This window comes from Apus apus, chromosome 3 (assembly GCF_020740795.1).
Source record: "Apus apus isolate bApuApu2 chromosome 3, bApuApu2.pri.cur, whole genome shotgun sequence".
NCBI lineage: Eukaryota > Metazoa > Chordata > Aves > Apodiformes > Apodidae > Apus > Apus apus.
The window spans coordinates 98,378,201-98,398,780 of NC_067284.1; the positions used below are offsets into that span (position 1 = coordinate 98,378,201).

The 20,580-nt window shown below is 37.2% G+C and overlaps 1 protein-coding gene across 1 annotated transcript in view; it reads left to right on the forward strand.

Annotated features, from left to right (window-relative positions):
- The window catches only part of SCAF8 (SR-related CTD associated factor 8), a 93,537-nt gene that overhangs the window by 63,810 nt on the left and 9,147 nt on the right, over window positions 1-20,580 (forward strand). The window lies entirely within an intron of this gene.

Genomic DNA, 20,580 nt, shown 5'->3' on the forward strand with positions numbered 1-20,580 from the left:
TCTAAATATTAAGTTAGGGTTCTAAATTTAGCTTACTATGAAACTACCACAACTTTTCGTCTCAGGCTGTGAGGTAACACAGGGAGTGCAGAAAGGTCCAGGAGAACTGCTGTGCCTTACACGTGCACAGGCGGATGCTCTGAGAGTGGGCTTGTCTTGAGCGCTAGGGGCACAAGGTTCTCAGTCACCCGGGGGATCAAGGTTTTTTTTTCTGCCTGAGCCACAATAACAGTGTTACTACAGCTGGCAGCAGGCTAATCTTTTTATACTGAACTTTGTCATATGGTTAATATTTATGAGTAGGAGAAGTATTTAAAGTTAATCATTGCTGGCAAGTCAGATGTGTGAACCAGGTGCTGAACTTGAACCCTTGCCACAAGCAAGAAAGATCAGAGTTTATTAAACCACTGTAGGTGCTTGTTTGGGTTGTTCTGGAACAAGAGTTGTTTCTGAAGGTATTATAGGCCTACTTTTAGGTCTCGCTTTCTGTGAAAAGGCTCAGAGTTAAATTCTGAAACTTTCCAGGGTTCTGACCTTCTGAAATACTAGCAGTAGGTGGGTACCTCAAATACACCATTCACTTGCATTTGCTTTCCCATTCCTTTTGTGGTCTTGTCTGCGCTTAGTAACAGGTGGCAAAAAAGTGTCACATCCCATCATCATTACTGTTCCTAAGCCAGATGTTTTTAGGTCTCCTCCAATGGCCTGAATACTTCTGCTGCCATTGTTCTCCATTTCTAAAGAGTCTGAAATAGGAAATGTAGTGTTTTGGCTCAAAATCTCTACTGGAGTGAAAAAATACTTTCCCCCATGTTGTATTTTCAGTCTCATTTCTTTGGCAAAAGCTCTTTGCAGTGACCATTTCAAGGCTAATTATTATAGCATGGTTTTCAGAGTCTACAGTCTGAAAGTGAAGTTTTGATGGGTTTTAAAGAAATGGCTTTCAAATACTGTCCTGTATGCTTTCCCCACCCAGATAAAACTGCGGTGTCCAGCCAACCACTGCAGCCTCCTTTTCTGACCTTCTTAAGACAGAATGTCCAGTGTTATCTCAAAATATATTGCAGCTTCTGTGAAGAGCAGCTCCTCAGTGTACGTGCAGAAAAAGGAGCATGTAAAAACAGTGATCCTGCCTTGCCAGGATGCTTTATCCAGTTTTTGAACTGCTCTTTGTAGGAAGCCCTTGGATATTGGAAAATGAGAATGGCAACTGGAGGAGTTGCTACCCCAGTTAACTATCATCTGTACTGGGGCTCTGGGACTTTATATGAGTTACATGGCCAGCAGCTGGCTGTCCCTTTTGTGAAGTGTGGCCAGTTCTGACATAATTGTTCCAAACACTTTAAATACTAAGGAAATCTCTAAACCCTACAATTGCCCATTAAATACACAGATACTGGGTATGACTAAGTCTTGTCTGTGACATAAGGCAAACAATCCCTTCCACATGCACTTTTTCCTGTCTCTTTAAAAGCAAAACACTATTGCTCTTTCACTATTTTATTCTCTCCTGCATAAAACAGAGCTAGTTGGATACAGTAGTGGTGAGAGTTGCATATCTCCTGCTCACAAAAACAATGGATGCAGAGAGGATCCTGCATTATAAGAAATCTGAATTGGTTTATTTGTATTCTTTTTTCCTGTATTCTTTGCATCCTGCATCCTAGTAGATTAGTTCTATGTACAGTGTTTTTATTGAAAAAAAAAAAATTAGTAGGTTATTAACTTTCTTGTCTCAAACTTGATGTTTTCTGCATTTTATTTCCATCTGAGTGTATAACAGCATAGTGAGAGGACGATTTAAAAATGAGTAGCCAAGCAACAGCAGAATAGCACAGGAACTGGGAAAGCTGTTCTAGCAGGACTGAGTAGTGAGTTGTGTGCAGGTACAGGAGAGATCTTTGAAGCTCAGTCACCTTACCCGTGGTTTAATGACATAATATTTTTTTCTGCACTCTGAAATGATGAACACTTCTGTGATCAAATCCATAGGCAGTACCAAGTTGTCATGTGACAGACTATCATGGGATTTTTGTTTTAAGAGATCCTGATTTGGTGAAAATTAAACTGTGTAGAAGCTCCTATCACAAAGATGCAAATTTTTTCATATTCTAAAACATTTTCTAAGCAGTTGCTGATTTTTTTAGTGATTGAATGAATTTGAGATTTGATATTTCTTTCCTCAGTATTTTAGTACTGATTACATATGTTTTTAAAAGCATCAGCAATGACCAAAGGGTGATGACTGTGTTTTTTGTGATATTAAAGAATTTGTGAGGCTATTAAATGTAGTTACTCAGTTTTATGTGTGTTTTCCCTTGGTTATAAAGTAGAATTGATGCCTAACTAGCTAAGTACTGTTGAGGTAACACTGATATACTTCAGCATTTTGTTTTCCTTGAGGTTTTTGTGATTTCAAGCATGTGAGAATTTGGGTTATGTCAGCTTTACAGAACATAGAAGCTCATTCGTAACTCTATGAACAGTCAAGAGGAGTCTTGCAAACTAAGGAGAAATAATCAAGTCTTGATGCTTTAAAAGCTATGTTAAAGAGTAAAAGTTACTCTGAAAACAAGAAATGCTAAATCCTTTATGAAAGTAGGGTGTCTGTCTTAGTTGGTTAGACACTGTAATGAAAAACAGCCATAATAGCTGGTAGGAAAATATCTGATGGATTTTTATTTTTTTTTTAAGTAACCATTGACTGCAGTTTATTTGCTAAGGTCTTTAAGATTAGTGTGTTTGACTTGTTCTCTTGAAAAAGATCAGAATACTGAAATCTAACCAAATGCTTACTTTGAAGTCTTTTCAAAAAATGCAGTTTCTACTGCAGCTACATTACGAAAATAGGGCCAGTAATTTTCAACCTGTAACAAGTATCTTTGAGCAAGGGACGCTACACAATAATCTATTTTATTTTTGTAATTTCAAAATAAAAATAAAGTTGCAAACACATATTTATTTGAATTTTTGAAAGTAATTTTGGTATCTCTTTTTACTATTGCTTGCAGTTAAGATGGCTTCCCCGGATTTTGCTTCTACTTTATTAATTTCTTGAGCTGTGTTTGCTTGTGGCTGTGAAACCAGCAGAGGGTGCACAGAACATACTAAGTCCCGGCTGTTTCTTCACAGTCCACTGTGGTGTTGATATACAGAAACCAGATAGCTGCTCTCTTAATCCCTATTCAGGTGAGGTACCATATGTCTTGAACACAGTGCTCAAAATATTTCACTGTTGTGCTTCAGTGCTTCCATCGGATTTGAGTGCTCACTTGGGGTAATCTTTCCCCTCTGTTGTGTGCTGGGCTCAGTGTAATGTACAAGTTCCTACACACCCAGCCGTTTACCCTCTGCTGTAGTTAACAGTGATTACATAGTCATCATTTTCATAGATCAAAGCCTACTTTAAAAATGTTGGTGAATATTAGTTGTTTATCACCATGGTCTGTGAAAGTGGATGGTTAGGTTTTTCTCTGCTTTTATTGACTGACCGTAACAAGCACAGATGGCTGATGGCTGCCACCCTCCCTACACCCACCCAGCTAGCATACTCATTCCCAGTTTCTGTCTTATCTGGCCCATGACAAAATAGTTCAAGGACTTAGATAATTTTTAAAAGTTTATTTCCTGTTACAAGTCCTAAGTGTTTTTTGGTCAGGGTGCTTCTGCTCTGCTTGATCCTGAAACATTTTTATTTTATTCATCAGAGAAACATGGTCAGGAGAGCTCAGTTAAGAAATGTAGCTGAGGGAATGTGTTTTTCATTACCTTAGAATGTAGTTTGTCTGCATGTAGAAATGCTCTATTAAACTACTGGTTAATAAGTTTTATTACATTGAGTACCCCACATGTAATGTGTCACATCTGAAAGGGGACCAGCCAAGTACACCTCTGGAAAGAACTGTGTGAAGAGCTTTTACCTAAAACCATCTGCTGTAATGCTGGGGGTTAGATTTGGGGTGCTTGGTAGATTTGTCACAGCTTTTAACAGGATGATTTTGATCCTATAATCATTTGTATATTATTCCCTTCTGTTTACATAGATCTTCAATAAGATCCGTTTTCTTCGTAGGGTAAGGTTCATGGGCTGGCATGTATTTAGATTAACATACCTGATCATTCTCTGGACACAATTACAGGACTGTCCTAACCCAGCAGAATATTGATTAAACTTATTTCCAGACTAGGAATGTTGGAAATAGATTCATACGTTTTTGATTTTTTTGGATTATATAACTGGTAAGTGATAATTTTCAGCAGATAGGTACTTCCCTCATTTTTAGACTGCTCATCTTGTTTTATTATTAGCTGTGTAGGAAGTCTGTGTGCTGACAGGTGATCAAGTACTACTCCAGAGGAGATAGGCAGCTCTCAGTATCAAGCTCCCTTCAAATCCCATCTCCCCTACAGGATTCCCCTTTCCCCGGACAGCCATCTCGTGCCTCCTGGTAGGTCTGCAGATGTTTTGCCATTTCTCCATAGCTGTTGCAGCACTTGCCTGTGCAGTCCCATTTATGTTTTGGTTTTGATGTCCATTCATGTATCCTACTAATTGCAACAGTTCAGAAATGAGAAAGTAGCTGTCATCTTCCATTTTCAGCTATAAACCAGTCTCTAACATCAGTCCTGTTAAAAAATACTGTGAAGGATTTGAAGGGGTTTTTTGCATAGCGTTTGGGCATTTGTGATGAAGTCTAGTGAACAAGACAGTCCTTGGGCTTTAATTACATATTTGCTCAAATTGTGTAGTTTTTATTTTACTAAACTCATCTGGAAGTTTTCTTAGTGAAACCATTGCCTGTATGAAATCTGTTGTAACAGTTTATGTATTGTAATAGTGAATATATAATACAATCTGAAAATTATTTTTATCTATATATTTATTAGTATTTAATAATTACATATTAAACACTTTGAAAACATAAGTACATTTTTAATATAGTTTCAGTAGCTTAATGTAAAAATGCATTAATCACAGGTACTGTTTTCTAAGGCATAAAAGGAATCTTTATAATTTTAACATGAAGAAAAGCTGTGGCACCTAAACTGTCCTAATTTCATTTCTGTAAAAATTATCCTGAAGAAAGGAGGGAAAACCCAATCTCTACCTTAGTTTCACAGTGTAAACATTAATATACATTAATCATCAGTATGATACAGTTACATAATATTACTTTGAAGGATTTTTTTTCTCCCACAGTGAAGCACTTTTATCTTGTGTTTAATGTAATGTTTGATCTTATGTGTGGCTATCTGAGTTTCTAGTGCTTGATTGTTAGAATAAGTGCCTGATTGTGTGAATTAGCCTGCTGTAAATCACTGAAGTACACTCGTTAGCTCAATTTCCTGTTAGGATGTAGCTGCTTTGTAATTTCTCCTATTTGTAAATTTTTTCTAAAACATCTTTTTCCAGCATCTTGTTGGAATCAAGATAATTTATCAAATACAACTTGATTTTTGCTTATTTCTAGTAGGCCAAGCTCATTTTTAGCTGAGCTCCACTGTACTTAGATGTCTTAGTTTGGATCTCAAAGGTTTACAAAATCTTCTTTGTATTGTTGCTTGTAAGAAAAATCTTTCATCATTCCAATTGAGTCTTCTTTTTGTAGCTATTGGGTGGAAACAGAAACCCAAAATTGCAGTTGCCCTTAAGACCTTTTTTTGTGGATTTACAGACATCATCTTACGCTTTTTCTCTCACTCCCCAGTCAACTATCCTTGTAAAGGTAGGAAAGTGTCAAACCGCCCTCAAAAGCATTGATTTTGGTAACTGGTGTAGACTCAAGTCTTGAAGGTTCCTCAGTCTGCTGAGGTCCCTCAATATCTTAAAGTTAATTGATCGCTTTAATGTCAAGCAGGAAATTACAGCCTACTTGTGGTGGGGTTTGCTTTACTTAGGTGTTCTAAACCACAGTCTGTTGGTGTCTGGGAAGCAGCACAGGCTGGAAACAAATGACTTGGGCAGCTCCTTATCTCTGCACTGCTGGCAGTCCTTTCTTTTCCCGATAAACACTGTTTCTGCCTCAAAGAATGCTCAGATGCTGGTAAGGTAGCTGAAGACCGTGATGTCTCTGAATCTGGGGACTGTTCTTAGAGGACAATATGGGTTCTGCAGGGAAATGCAATGTCTAGTTGGTATTACAATAGTTTTGAAGTGTAACATTATTTGTACCAATGTACTGTTGATCTCATTTTTACTGGCTTCCAGTGGTTGAGAGGTGAAGTGATGAAAGGATGTTTGCATCCAAGGGAGCAAGTGATTTAAGGTCTGCTTTGCTTTACTAAAATCTTAATCTCACTTGCAACAAAATGAGTTTGAGTACAGATTGTGCGAGTTGTGATTTACCTTCATGAGAGTGTTGTGTCTACATTGGCTTCCTTAGTCCAGTGTTACCTTTAATAAGTTGGAATGCTGGTTGGATTGAAATGTTGAAATGTGGAAGGAAATGCTAGAAAGCTAGAGATATTAATGTCATAACTTTCATTGTGGGAGACTAGTTTCTTCTTCATCTCTTTATTAAGATCTTTTGCGTTTCTCTGAATTTCTAAGTCTTTCTGTTTTATTCCCTCGTACTATGGTGAATACTTTCTCACTGTTCAAGAACAATGTGATTGTAGTATTCTCTGTAGCTACAGAGTATGGATTAAATTATGTTCTTTACTGTGAATTAAAGGAAGGAGGTAAAGAAAACTCTGGGTTTACATGTCTGGGCTTTTAGAGTATAAATACACTTTCAGTTTTTACATGGGCATGAAGTCTTGACAAATACAGATTCAATAAGTTGTTTTTTAAAACTGTTGCTTAAAAAAACAAGCTAGTAGATTTTTTTCATTGAGTCAACAGAAATCCTAGTTTGTCCCATAAAGTAGAAAAGAGGCATTTTTTGAGTTTTATTTGTATCAGCAAAGAAAGAAGCTTCCGTAAGTCCTTTTCTGCATGTTAGAATCTGTTGAGTGAAGGAGGTGCAAAGAGTGCTTTCTACTTGGCAAAATCCAGATTTGATCCGGGAGAGGTTATGCTGTTTGTTTGCTGCTCGAATTACCTTTGTCAGGGTAGTGCAGCAGGTCCAGCATGCACATCCGGACACGTCTCCCTGTGTGTGGAGCCTAGGACAGCAGTGGTGTCATTCATCACCTCATACTGTCTTGAATTCTTCTACTCTTTTACCATCTGGCCACGGTGTTACTGAGGGCATTTCAGTATGGTACAATCTCATGTGGTCTCTTCTTCCAGTCCAGAGCTCCACTTCTGCACTCCTCTTGTAGCAGAAAGAAGAAAAGTTCTTCCAGCTTCCAGTTTTTTTACGTCAGGCTACACAACTCCTGTTGAGACAGAAGAGAAGAAGCATTTGAAAAGAGGTGGCAAGTGGGATGGCTTCAAAGACAGCTCAGGTGGAAAAGCACAGCAGCAACATGCGTAACGTGAGAGCATAAAGGCTGCTCATCACAGCAGAGTCAGGGGAGTAAGGAAATGGATGGGCTTTTGTAAAGTCAATTTGTTCACATGTCAGGTGCAGGAATACTTACAGATCTACCAAAGAAAACTGTGTTTCCTGTGTAAAGCAAAAAACAAACTTCATTACATAGGTGACTTCAAAGTAAATGTAAATTTTAATAGGTCTTCAAATATTGTTTACAAATAATGACTGTACATAGATTCAGAGTGAGAATTGAAAATAAGGTACATAATATTTATAATTTTCTTTATATATAAGAAATAAAAATCTGAATATGTTTTAAATGATATCAATGCTAAACTAGTTTATATCAATATACTCTATTCTCTCAGCAAAAAGTGTAATGGTTCTATTTAATTCCAAATCAGTATATTTATTAGGAAGAGCAAACCTAGCTACTGGAAGAAAACACCATGAAAAATACAAATGGAAAACAAGATTAAATAAATTATGAAAATACTTCTTTGAGGACTTAACCTAAAAAAAAATTCCACTTGGACTGTATTTCTAAAGGTAATTTTACTTTTCCTGTTTTGCACTGCCACTGTAGATGCTAGACCTGAGGCTCCCTGGCCACCATGTCAGCTCACAGGACCAGGAGGGGCACTTGCAGTCCAGTGGCTGCTTTTCTGCACCATGTGCCCATGCTGTGGGTATGGCTGCTCAGCAGCTCTGTCACCACCATATGTGGGCTGTCTGGGAAAGCACAAATTGCCATAGCAGTGGGATGGGAAGGAACAAGGAATTCATCTGTCCACCTCTGTGCTGGCCAAGTAAATGTGGGTTCATGAAGTTCCCATTCCTGTCAGACTTTTCCAGGAAGATTGCACTGCTCAGTGAATAGTATCAGTTTCCAAAGGTTAGCTTTCTTAAAGATGCTTAATGTATCAAGAAAATACTTCTTCACATGCTGATATCATTAGGTTATGAGCCACCCACCCTACTGTTGCTCATCTGCCAGTGGCCATGCCTGTAACAAAGCCCCAGCAAGGTCATTTTTCGCAAAGGAGTTTCTATGAAACACAGGATCTTGGACTCATCCTTCTGAGAAGCAACTCTCCTGGCATCTTGACAAACCTTGAAAAAACTACTGCTTCTCATTTTCTTTTACTACCCTCCTGTCTTTCTTTTAGGATGCTTATAAAAATTTGAGAGACCCAGGAGAAATCATAGTATCGTTTGGAAGGAGTAAAAAAAATTGCTTATTGTTACATCCAATTCTCATTCTCTACCATAGCAAAGTTTTTACTGCCTAGAAAAGGGATGAAATGTTGAGAGCAGGATCTATGCACATCTATAAAACTTTTGTGTTTTACACTGTTACTCTGCATATCTGAGCTTCTGTGTGAAAGCATGAAAGGAACTGACATAGGCAAGGGTCAGCATTACTGGAGTTTTTGTGGTTATCAGGGCATCCATTCCAGGCATGTTCTATATCCCTAACCAAGATTTGTTATTCTAAAGCATATCTAGAGATACGGCTGCAACTAGAGATCCTAACTTACATGAGCTAAGAGATCACCATGGGGAGCAAGGCTTACTTAGGATAGAAATTGTTCCCAAACTGGCAAGATGTCTGCTTCACCATTTCCCAAATTCTTGGCTTGATGTCAAATGAAGCACTTGGTAATTGCCCATGATGCACAGGGCTGTCAGGTCTTGTGTAGAGAGCACATGCTCCTACTGCCAGCTCGTACAGCCAGCCCCTGGGGAAAGCACCCCTCAAACCAGCCAGGGAGCTGAGTGCAAGCTGGTGCTTCCATCTCACAATCAATAACTTTCCGTACTCGTTTCAAGAGAGTATAAAGATAGTTTTAATAACAGGAAAAAAATACATTGCCCAAATATATAAGGAGGTAGGAAAATAATCTTGTGGTAGAATTTAGTTAAATATTAAGTATTTATGGTTAGGTTAGATTCTTCTCTAATAAAGATTATTTGAAAATTATTTATCAGAGGGCAGGTCAATGAACTTAGGAAAACTTATGACCAGTTCCTGCCAGTTCAAATTTTGCTACTATTATAGAGCAGAAAGCATGTTTTTTTCCTTTTATCTTAAGTGTAAGCTGATGGCAAATGGGATGGATGTTGTTCTGGTAGCTATTGATTGCACAGTTGCTTTGTGCATCTAAGGTTTAAATAATGACCATCTGAAAGCAATAATTAAACATTACTTAAATAGTGTATGTAAGTTAAAGCTCTCCTGCCTTCTTTTGTATGCTTGTTTCATCCTTAACAGTTTTCAGAATCAAAGTAAATTTGAAAAAGCTGAAGGTCAAAGCTGACAAAAAAGCATAAAAATAATCCATTGGAATAAGTCCATTGGAGACATGATCAGCTGTGAGGGTTCTCATTTAGACACACATCAGTGCTTTAGGTGTTGTAATAATAAGCACCTTTGATTTCTTATTAATACTTTGCAAATTGGATTGATGTGCTTCCCCTATTGATTGTTTTAGTCTCCTATTTATGATAATTATTAAATTTAAGAATGTAGATACCTATCCAGCAAAGCACATAAAACATGGATAGTCTGATTACAATAACTGAAATTTCTTATGTGCTTAAACTTAAGCAGAGATGAGTGCATAGCTGCAGTAGTGCCTACATAGAAAGGGACAAATAAGGCAAATACGGAGAAACAGAAAAGAATGTAAACACACTTGTACAAAATGAAATATTAGTTTAAAAACAATGTTTATGTAAACTTGATCATTTGCTTACTTGATAAAAGAATGATTGATAAAACAGTGACAAGTTTTAAAGTCTAATAACGTTAAAACACACCACTAGTTTGTCCTTTTGTTCAGTTTATGTTTCTGTTGCCCAGGTTTCTGTTTTCCTGACATCACAGTTCAAGGTAGATGAGTTGAGAGATTTTGTTATGTGAGTTTGTTTGGTGTTTTTCTAATGAAACATTTTTTTCCAAGCTAGAACGTACAATGTTATTCAATTTTTTTTAAAACCTGACATTTCATTAAACTAGGTTTCATATTAAAAGTTAGGAAAATGTTATACAGAAACTACCATGAAACCAGCAAGCTATTACTTGATGGGAGTTACCTTTGGTGAATTTCAGAATATCTCATATAAAAGAGTTTAATCCTCTGAAATACTCTGTGCATTCCTTTTCACACATTGTTCCCATAGGTTTCTCCTTCCTCCCATCTGCTTTTAGCAACACTTCACATCCTTGATAGAAGCAGAAGGCAGATTTTTCATTAGCACTGTGAGATAAGATACCTTCCTTGGCTTTTAATTAGGTTTTCCTGAAGCAAGTGTCTTTTCCAGGCTGCAAGATTTTTAACTGAGAGAGATTTTAGTAATGTTTTATTTACATGTGTTAAACCATATTTTAATACCTACAAAGGAGTGTCCATAAGGTTGGGTATTGTCTGAGTAAATATCTTATCACTGAGATCCTTGAATTTTTTTTATCACAATCTTCCTGCTATCTGACTGCTTTTAGTTCACTATCATATTTGGCTTGAGTCCTTTCAACAGACTAAAATTTACAGGACTTTTAAGTCCCGTTGGACAATTAGGATAGCTACGCATCCTTAATTTTTCTCCTTATCTGCTTTTATTTTATATGAGCTTTGAAACTGTATTATTGGATTACTCCACTATTTAGACAAAAGAAGACTCAAAGACATTATTTGTATGAAAATTGCTATACAAAATAAACCTGCCTTGTATTGCCTCCAAAAATCCATGTGTCATCACATTAAAAAAGGATGCCCCTGCCATAATAGATTGCTTTACTTTGCAGGATATGAAAATGCTGTTTTATTCTTTGCTCTTGAAACATCTTTTTTTCGGCACAGGAAATTAATGCTTCTACCTTTATTGGTTTTCTTTAGCATGTAATTGTATAACTATGGAAAGTAATCCATTACAAGACACAGCAATCTGGCCTCCAGTACTAATGATAAAATAATAATTTCAGACTCTGGGGTTACACAAGTCCAGTGTTCCCTTCCTTTGAGGCATCTGTTCATCCTGAGTGTGATACAGAGCACAGTATACAAGCATAAGTTTTCAAAGACACAAATTTTGTTACCCAGCAAGTGGGTGCAAATCCAGATGTAATTGCATCTGGGAAGCAAGGCAGATTTTGAATCAAATGTTTGATAGTTCCTGATAGTTGTGCTAAAATCAGCCTACGAAAGACTAAGCATTCTGTACCTGCTTATAAGTATGCACTTACGTAATAGTACACGTTGGATTTTCCTGTCTTTTCCTACATGTTTTTCCTCTTGCATTCAAGCTTCTCTTTATTCTAGAACCACCCAGCTCTTGCACAAACTGTCATTTCTCAAGGCCCATAAGCCAGTACTTTATGTCCAAAGATTTTAACTTGAAGTAGTTGAAGTACAATGCTGAAAAAGGCTGCATTTTTTTTTAAATCATGGCCAGTTATACAAATGTGCTGTTTTGTCTTTCAAGCTCTCATACTAAGATATTTGTAAAATAAACCAGTAAAGTCACAGAAAAACCAGAATTTTATGGTGATGATCAGAGTATCATGTCTGCTGATTTTCTGTAAATTCCTTCTTCTTGTTTTGCAGAGATCAAAGTACAATATTAATTTCCATAAACCTTGATCCCTCATTGCAATCTTTATTTTTCTCCTTCTTACTGTGTGTGATCACCTGAACATTTTGACTAATGTGTTCCTGTTTCCATGCTGTGCACTCCCCATTTCAGATGAGCAGTGTTCCCACTTGATTTCTCATTCGAGGGAATCTAGGTCACTCATTTAAACATATCAATAGTATGATTTCAGAAAAGTCAGGTGAATGAGACATTTCTCTCTGTGTTGACAACCTGTCTTATATGTATCACTAATTCAGAATTACGGTTCAATGGAATGATTGATTGCTCTAAAGTTAAGATCTCATGTGGCTTACTGTAGGCATTCAGGGTGAGACTGAACTAATTGCTTCTTGTCTCAATGTCTTGGTTTTTCATTCCTAACAAAGGGGGATGGATGATGGCTGTATTTCCTTTTTTCACTTCTTTCTCTTACCTTTTTGAGTGTGTTCTTTTAGCTGAGGCTCTCTTTTTTGTGGGTTAGGTTTCATAACAAAAGTACTAGAAACAGATTTGGGCCCTACTGCCACTATTGGTAGTTAGAAGTTTTTCTGATACCTTCTCATTTAATATGCTGTATACTTTCAGGGAAGTTTGGACTGAACTGTTTAAGAAAGACAAGGATGCTGTTACATAATTTGGGAAGTTACAGGCAACTTTTCTGTCCTTGGAAGCTCATGTTTCTTTTCTGTATCCTCAATCCCTAGTTAGCATAGTTTCTTCAGTGTTTATACCACCATAAATGCCTTTAATAATTGCTCAGCTGACAGCAATTTAAAGAGGACATGATACAGAGCAGAAGGAGGTATATTTACTACGTTCATAGCATTTAGCTGGTGCTAGCTTTCAATGGAGAGACTATAGTAGATGTGCAATTGGGAGTCTTACAAAATTAAGAAAAGCTGGCATTTTCTGGGAATTTATGATGTCCCACTTAGCTACGTCTTTTTATAGACAACTCATCTTCAGAATTATTCTTCATGAGTTGTCATTACCCATAGAAATGTGGTCTGCAGAGGCTCTGGGGTGGCTGAGAAATCAAATGGGGAAGTAAATCCTTATGAGTGTTGCTTTGTTTGTGATTTCTAGAATTACAGGTGCACCCCCAAGATGCAGTAAAGAGTGAAAACAACTGTTAAATTTAAAGGAGTTTTAAAGTGCATTAAGCAACCAAATGGTAGTGTTTTCTCAATACATTTGAAAAGAAATAATCAGAATGTTGCATTAAAACATTTCTGTATTGGTATTGTACTATTTCTTTTATATTGTTTTTTTTCTCGGCAGGGCCCATTAAAACATTCAAATCTGAATTTCTGTAAACTGTACAGTCTCCTTAGTTGTTTACACTTTTTAAGTAAAAACTAATGCAATTACAGTAATTTGACATCATACCAGGAAAATCATGTAAATCGTCATTAAAAATGGTTGAAGTATGAACTTATTTTTTTTGTTCTAACCTGAGAATGGTTTTCAGGAGGCTGTTAGTCTTAACAGGAAAGTAGAAAGAACAATTAAATAATTGACAGGATAAGTTTAATCCCATTTATCCATTAATTCGATTTTCCCAGAGCAAGAACTATGATCTGCATTTTCATGCAAGGAGAAGATTGTTGCCATACACAGTATGTTATCCAGTCTTTGCAAGTGCTCAAGCATAAGAGCAGACATTTGGCTATGTTTGCATTGCTCTCAATTTTATTTTTTAATATTTTTTCTAATGGAGAGTACTTTGTTTTTATAGATAATTTTGTTTAGGGCTAAAACACTGACAAGATAGTGTAGAAATGTTTCGCTCCATACTGATTATGTACGCTGTAGTTTGGAAAATGGATTTCCTTGCTGGGAAGGTTTCAAATGGAGGCAGGATGCTTTATGCCAGACTTGCTGTAGTCAGGTACAGGGTGTGTGACTGTAGTGCAGGGAAAAACCTGTGGAGGGCCCTGGCAGCTCTGCGGAGATCCCCGCCCCCCCCCCACAAATCCCAGCCACAGCTTCTGGCCTGGCAACCTTTTCCTCTGCAAATCAATAAGACCCGCTTACCAACTGACACATGGAATTATTTTGGAAAATTCCTGTTAACTCCTGTTAACAGTTAATTCTACACTTCTTTAATTAAAAAAAAAAAAAAAAAAAAAGTGATAAAATTAGTAGTAAGAGACCTGTTTTGAATCCCGTAGTTTACAGGTAAAGTCGCTCTGATGATCTGCACACTCAGGCTTGTCTGTCTGTGAAGGGATGGGACCTTTCATGCCCTTTTTCTCTGATCTTTACTCCTCAGACTTCTTTTAAGGTGGCAAAACTTAAGGGCCTCACTCCATGCATTCCCCTGATGAAGGCCATCCTCCCCTCTCCATGTTGTACTGGGGTTTCTGATCCTATTTTCCCAACCAGAAATGAAAAACAGTCCTTGCTGGCAGGGGTGGTTGGCCCCTGCAGGGTGCTGGCCTGTCATGGCAGAGCAATTTGCCTGCCCCAGCAGAGACTCGGCACCAGTGGCCACAGGCTGGGCCCCTATAGCAGAAATCTCCATGTCACCAGCTCTTGGCACACCACTCCTTTTCCTCCAAAAAGTGTTGGCCTTCTCCAGGCCACCACCTTCATGACCACCCTGGTCTCTGCTGGGCATCACTACAGCCTTGCCCTGCTCATTTTCTTTAAAAGCCTCTTCAACTCGTTTCTCTAATGGCCACACAGCAGCATGTACCTAATTACTCTTTATAAGCCCATAAACCAGTGAAAAGTGCTGTTGTAAATAAAGGTATGACAGAGCACGAGCATGTCAAACAAGTAAAACAAACATGCAGCGGGGACTGAGGGGTGTTCTCTGCTACTTCCAGCCAATTGAATTAATTAGCTAAATGGATTTGGGAGATCCATTCCTTGTCCTGCAGGCTCCATCCTTTCTGGCAAGCATTGTGAGACAAATTACAGTCATGCAATTTCTGGTATTTAGTCTCTTTGACAAAAAGCTCTGATCTGTGCTTTGTTTCTGTGGCTGAGCATGAAGTGTAAGGCTGAATGGGATCTCACATGGCATCACCTGGGCTGTTCACCTACTTTCAGGGAGGATCAAGCATACCTTTCCTCATAATATCAACAAATATCAACATCAACATAAATGTATTAGCATTACATGCAGTACCTGTAGATAACCTGCTGCTGGACTGATCGTCCTTGTGTTAGAAAGCTTTCCTCTGTAACTGTAAGTTTTGTCTTCAGCATGATGGACATGGAGAACAATTAGTTACCATCCTCTTCTTATAATAAACTTTTACATATTTTAAATATGTAATTATGTCTTCCCTTAGACTTTGCTTTTTCTAGACTAAACAATCTAATTCTTTCAACCTTCCCTGTTCTACATCTGTTATCATTTTCTGTGGCTTTTACCTGGACTCCCTCCAACTCTCCTTCCTCCCACAGCCTGGTAAGCAGAGCTGAACACAGAAACAGTCAGGGCTTTGCCATGACTGGTATGGGAAGAATAATTACTTTATTTGCTTACAGTATTACTATGAATATATATCAGGCTGCCTTCTTCTGCAACTGGATATCATCCTGATTTATAATTGCTTATAGACCACTGTAACTCCCCTGTAGATCCTTTTTGCAGGACAGTTGCCTAGCAAGTCTCCTTTCTATACTTGTGCACTTGAATTATCCTTCTATGGTAATTTACACTTGTCTTTGTGAAACTAATGCATTAGTTTTAGAACATTTATCCAAATTACTGCAATCATGATGAATTCTATTGCAGTCTTAGAAACTGCTTGCAACATCACCCAGTTTTATATCACATCAGATTTTACAAACCATTTTTTATCACCAAAGTACCAGATTCTCAAATATACAAGGCATCAGAATTTCAACTAGCTTGTTTTGAGAAACCTGATGTAAAGGCTTTGGTTGTGCCCATCTCTCTGGTGACTAGTTACAGTTATGTTATAAAACTCTGCCCTGTGCTGACATCCCAAGGTAACTGACATTTCAGCCACCATTCAGGTGCTAAATTCAGCAACATTCTGATGCTAAATTAGTCTGTGTGAAGCTCCAGGTGATGGCAGCAGTATTCTTTCAGGCAGAGCTTATTTTAAACTAGCACGATTGTTCTATGCTGCCTTTATTTTTCTATTTTTTTCTTGTATTTTGTGCTCTTGATTGTCCCTGTGGCTTAGAATGGTGAATTCTTTGCAGTTCTCCCAACATGCTAAGTTGTGTATCCTTACCAATACCTTTTAAATTAATTCTTTGGAGCTTTAAGGTAATTAAATACCTCCTGGTATAGCATACTGCTCTCTTACTCTGCACAGCGTTAATTTGCTGCTGTGCCTCTAGTGCTGCCCTTCTCTAAATTTGTCCTCTCATTTGAACTCTTCACCCCGTGGTTCACCTTTGCCTGGGGGCATCCTGGATTAATCCCTGGAGGTGGCTGCACCTATATTCCCGGTGCTCCCCTTAGCATTTATCTGCTCTTCCTTTCCTAGGAATTAAGAAACCTCTCATTTTAAAATCACTTGCATTTGATTTTCTTTTCATCGCTAAATTCTTAACAGCTATCCTACAAAACTAAAGATAAAGCTAGAACACAGCCTGCCTACCAGGTTACTTCTTCAGCAAATAACCTGAATATCATTTTCTCCAGGAGACATAAAATAAATGTTTAATATCAAACTTCATCCCTGCTCAAATTTTGAAAGCCTTTAGAGTTTTTGTATGTTTTCATAAGGGAGTTCTTCCATCTAGGAAGCCAACAGAAGACTGTTTCAGAGGTTTTCTTCACTCCTTGAAGTAGACAGGGGAATACTTTTATGAGCTAGTAATCTAATCCTTTCTGCAAAGCAATTGCAACTAAAAAACACAGCCTGCTCTAACCTCAGAAGCCAACATTGTTTTAAAGCATATTCTGCAGCTTTAAAAATATGTCTGAAAGAAACTTTCTGAAGAAAATGCAAGGGGCGCTGTGCCCCATCACTATAATGGCAACTACTAAGAGGGGAGGTGTAACAAGCCTACAACTTTACCCTTGTGACAGGTAGTCAACACACAGTGCAATAAATGGAATCTTCCCAGAGCAGAGAACAAAACAGAGCTAAGTCTGACAGGGACATCTACAACCTATATGAATGTAAAAAAAAAAAGTCAACAAGATAAATACTATGTCAATAAAAGAGCCAATGTATTAGTCTCAGAAGGAAAAACACTTTTATGGTTGATCTGTCTCTTATGGGCCAAACAGCAGCTCTACATCTATAGCCTTTTTTTCATTTAGGAAAGGATATACGTGGTTCAGATATTTGAGCAAGTTTCTTGTTTTCTTTGTTTAAAAAATGTTCAGTAATAGTTATTTTAGATCTCTGTAAATGGATGACAAATAGCCACATTTTAGTTAAACCAGAACTTTCTTTATAGCCAGTTCTTACCCTGCTATCAGTGCTATTTCAGTAGCTCTGTGGCTAACAGCAGCATTTTTCTTTCTTTGGAGGTTCCAAATATTAGAATTATTTTAAGGGAGTGGTTTTGGATTCACTTTATATTCACACTGATAGGTTATATATCACATGTATTATATAATGCCTGTAATTTAAGAGTCCACAAAGAAAACAAAACATTTATTATATTCTGAGGCATTTCCAGGGAGTGAATAACTATGATTATCTGAATAGGCCATTAGCTACCACTATTACTCTGCTCAAATGCAGCTGAAATAGCATTTCGGTAGTGGTAAAAATATTTGGCAGCACTGCACTCACAAAAAAACACAACTTTATAAATGACATTTTTGGAAAGTCCTCTGCATTCTTAGGAATCTCCAAAAACGTTGTATTTAAAGGCACCAGACTCAATTTTTCCTAGCTGAAGCTGATCAACAAATACAATAAGTATATAATTTAGGTGACTATTACATTTCATCAATCTTACGCCCACATATGTAAGAATTCAATAATTAAAGTAGCTTTTTAGATGAAGTCTTGTTTTCATTTATTAAGCCTTCTCACTCAATTTTATCTCCATTATATTGTACATATTTCCTTCTGGTTAGATGGTTTGTTCTACATAGGACATATGTTTTTCCAACTCCTTCTGTCACTAAAGAAGCATGTTCTACAATTAGAGGAAAAAAGATATTCTAGCAGAATTACTATTGAAGTACTGCTAGCAAGATTTTTCTATTACTAATATGAGCTAAAGAGCATGGCCTCACAGTTAGTTAATTACAATTTTTTAAACTTTTTTTTTAGTTCTGTTTTGGCATTGAGATAGATTGTTCTTTTTGGTACTTCTTAAATACCTTCTATTGCACTGACTTGTTTTATTTACTAAAAGTTTTGCTTACAATAAAGTAATTTTCCTTTGTACTGAATTTTTGTTCAGAAGAGGAAACTGAATGTCTTCAAGGTAAAATCAAGGGTCTTCAGATTATTTTTTAATTTAATATTCTTGACAGTTTAATCTGATTGGAAACTTAAGTATCTTCTGAAGTTTCTTGATCTTCCTCTGCCTCAAACAACTTGTTAATATATTTTCATGCTTTGCATAATGTCAGATCTCTTCAGAAATGCTGGTGGTAGTTATAGTAAGAAAAGATCATAGTAATTCTCAAGAACATTTCTGGTTTAAATCCTTTGGTGAGCAGGAATGATATTAATTTGGGTATGTTGCTCTCTGGAGATCTTTGGCATCCTGCGCAGGCTGCATTCCTCCGCTGACTGGATCTGATGGATAACTTTTTGTAGATTGGGTGGTCTGTGATGGAGCTGAGGAACAGACTCTAGCACTAGTGATTGTCTTTTTAAGAAAAAAATACTTGTCTCTACGGAACTAAAGTTGAATTTTACTTTAATTTTCCCATTGCTAGAAAAAACACTTTCTTCAGACAATAGTATGTTTGAAAAAGCTGAAGATTTTTAAGCACTTAATATTGAATGCCCAACACCTTTGAAGCTGCATAAGATTTTATAATTGGACATGTACAAAAGGGATCATTTAAAAAAGCAGTGGTATCAAGTGAATGCAACTGCCATTGTTTACAGCCAGATTTAAGTCTTTGTTTCATACTTAATGGAGAAGAATAGTGGTGATGGAGATGTTTCTATGTTGACATGAAGAGTGCCTGGCTCTATATTTTAGAAAAGAAATGTGGGCTCAGTAGCTGGTAAAATAATAAATTATCTTGTCTTCTCCATTAAGATTTCTTTTGATCTTGCAGTAGTGTGATTAATATTGCTTACTTAAGTATTTTACTATGATTATTTATACAGAACTATTTCAATTATTTTTTATTAAGGAAGATATATATTTTAAGAGCTAGATTTAGGCCTTCTAAAATGTAATATGAGTGAAAGTAGAAAAAAAAAAACTATTGAACAATTCATTCAGTTAACCCTCCAGTGTGGATTTCATAGTCATAGAATGGGTTAAGTTGGAAGGAGCCTCTAAAGGCCATCTAGTCCAACCCCCCTGCAGTGAGCAGGGACATCTTCCAACTAGATCAGGTTGCTCAGAGCCCTGTCCAACCTGATCTCGTTTAATAGGAAGTTGCTGAGAGACCATAGCTGGCAAGGTAGCGGCAAGTAGCCTTCAATGGGTGGAAGAGCCTTGCCTGTGCCCTGAAGCTCTGTTGTCTCATAATGATTATCTGAGGCATTTTTTCTATATTGTATTATTTGATTGGAAGAACTGAAATAGATGCACAGTGACACCAATATAGATTCAATCAATTTTTTGGAATTTGCAGAGACAGCTGACTTGAAAATGAAGTTAATGATCTGAAAGTTACCTACAGGAAGAGTGTCTTCTGCTTATTCAATGCTGGACAGATCTACCATCAATGCAGACATTTATAGAATAATAAGAGTATGGGAGTAAGAGGCATTCTGTTTACATAATTTATAAATGTTAAATAAAGGTGCCAAAATATTTTTAGTGCCAGGCCCAACGAGACAGGATCTGCACTGGAATTACTGGCTTTCTGATCAATAGTGGCTAAGGTCGCAGAGAAACCACAAGTAATGACAGATAATAACTTGCACATAAAATAAAGCTATTTAAAGCAATAAAAACAAAGTTATTTAAGGCAATAATTAAAGCTAAATATAAATAAATACTTGTAGATGTAGACTGATGTTTTCAAGCAATTTCCAGAATCTTTAAGAGAAGCTCTAGGCTTCATGGTTCACCTTTCATAGCTATTGATACTTCTAAGCCACCAGGGAGGGAATTCCTGCACTGCAGCCATTGGAAATGCTATTTCCACTGCAGAGGATGAACTGCAAAGGGCACATGGGAAGGAAGCTGATGGTCTCCACTGTGTGGCTAATGCCAGAGAGAAGACACAATTCGTAGACAGCAGAGGGGCAAAGAGAAGCAGATACTTTCATTTCGCAAATTGGTAAAACCCTGGCAGACAACTGCAGATGGATAATCTTTAATTCAAAGGAGATGCTGAAAGACTGGGATTAAATTTAATAGTACAAATGTAAAGTCAGGCATTTAAAGAAATAAACACAATTTCTGCAATTACTTTTCA